The following is a 2,500-nucleotide window of genomic DNA, read 5'->3' on the forward strand; positions in this document are numbered from 1 at the left end:
CAGCCCTGACTCTGAGACTTATATCTGTGCACACACACACACACACATGCACACACACACACACACACAAACACACAGACACAAACACACACACACAAACACACACACACACACACACACACACAAACACACACACACACAATCACGCGCACACACACACACACACACACACACACACACACACACACACACACACACACACACACACACACACACACACACACACACACACACACACACACACACACACCACAGCCCTGACTCTGAGACTTATATATATGCACACACACATACCACAGCCCAGTCACTGAGACTTATATATATGCACACACACACCACAGCCCAGACACGGAGACTTATATATTTACACACACACACCACAGCACAGACACTGAGACTTATATATATGCACACACACACAAACAACAGCCCAGACACTGAGACTTACATATATGCACACACAAACACCACAGCCCAGACACAGAGACTTATATATATGCACACACACACACACACCGAAGTCCAGAAACTGAGACTTATATATGTGCACACACACACACACACACACACACACACACACACACACACACACACACACACACACACACACACACACACACACACACCAAAGTCCAGACACTGAGATTTATATATAAACATACACACACACACACCACAGCCCAGACACTGAGTCTTAAATATATGCACACACACACACACACACACACACACACACACACACACACAGACACACACACACACACACACACACCACAGCCAAGACACTGAGACTTATATATATGCACACACACACACTACAGTCCAGACACTGAGACTTATATACGTGCACACACACGCACACACACACACACGCGCACACACGCGCACACACACACACACACACACACACACACACACACACACACACACACACACACACACACACACACACCAAAGTCCAGACACTGAGACTTACTAAAGAAGTTGAAGCGCTTGTCAAGAGGAAGAAGAACGCTTATGTTAGGATGAGACGTGAAGGCTCAGTTAGGGCGCTTGAGAGCTACAAGCTAGCCAGGAAGGATCTAAAGGGAGAGCTAAGAAGAGCAAGGAGAGGACACGAGAAGTCATTGGTGGATCGGATCAGGGAAAACCCTGAGGCTTTCTATAGGTATATCAGGAATAAAAGAAAGACTAGAGTTAGATTAGGGCCAATCAAGGATAGTAGTGGGAAGTTGTGTGTGGAATCAGAGGAGATAGGGGAAGTGTTAAATGAATATTTTGCGTCAGTATTTACAGTAGAGAAAGAAAATGTAGTTGAGAATACTGAGATTCAGGCTACGAGGCTAGATGGGATTGAGGTTCACAAGGAGGAGGTGTTAGCAATTTTGGAAAGTGTGAAAATAGATAAGTCCCCTGGGCCAGATGGGATTTATCCCATGATTCTCTGGGAAGCTAGGGAGGAGATTGCAGAGCCTTTGTCCTTGATCTTTATGTCGTCATTGTCGACAGGAGTAGTGCCGGAAGACTGGAGGATTGCAAATGTTGTCCCCTTGTTCAAGAAGGGGAGTAGAGACAGCCCTGGTAATTATAGACCTGTGAGCCTTACTTCGGTTGTGGGTAAAATGTTGTAAAAGGTTATAAGAGACAGGATTTATAATCATCTTGAAAAGAATAAGTACATTAGAGATAGACAGCACGGTTTTGTGACGGGTAGGTCGTGCCTCACAAACCTTATTGAGTTTTTCGAGAAGGTGACCAAACAGGTGGATGAGGGTAAAGCAGTGGATGTGGTGTATATGGATTTCAGTAAGGCGTTTGATAAGGTTCCCCACGGTAGGCTATTGCAGAAAATACGCAAGTATGGGGTTGAAGGTGATTTAGAGCTTTGGATCAGAAATTGGCTAGCTGAAAGAAGACAGAGGGTGGTGGTTGAAGCCAAATGTTCATCCTGGAGTTTAGTTACTAGTGGTGTACCGCAAGGATCTGTTTTGGGGCAAATGCTGTTTGTCATTTTTATAAATGACCTGGAAGAGGGTGTAGAAGGGTGGGTTAGTAAATTTGCAGATGACAATAAGGTCGGTGGAGTTGTGGATAGTGCCGAAGGATGTTGTCGGGTACAGAGAGACATAGATAGGCTGCAGAGCTGGGCTGAGAGATGGCAAATGGAGTTTAATGCGGAAAAATGTGAGGTGATTCACTTTGGAAGGAGTAACAGGAATGCAGAGGACTGGGCTAATGGGAAGATTCTTGGCACTGTAGATGAACAGAGAGGTCTTGGGGTCCAGGTGCATTAATCCCTGAAGGTTGCTAACCAGGTTAATAGGGCTGTCAAGAAGGCATATGGTGTGTTAGCTTTTATTAGTAGGGGGGTCTAGTTTCGGAGCCACGAGGTCATGCTGCAGCTGTACAAAACTCTGGTGAGACCGCACCTGGAGTATTGCATGCAGTTCTGGTCACCGCAGTATAGGAAGGAGGTGGAAGCTATGGAAAGGGTGCAGAG

This window comes from Heterodontus francisci, unplaced genomic scaffold (genome assembly GCF_036365525.1).
Source record: "Heterodontus francisci isolate sHetFra1 unplaced genomic scaffold, sHetFra1.hap1 HAP1_SCAFFOLD_158, whole genome shotgun sequence".
NCBI classification, from domain to species: Eukaryota; Metazoa; Chordata; class Chondrichthyes; order Heterodontiformes; family Heterodontidae; genus Heterodontus; species Heterodontus francisci.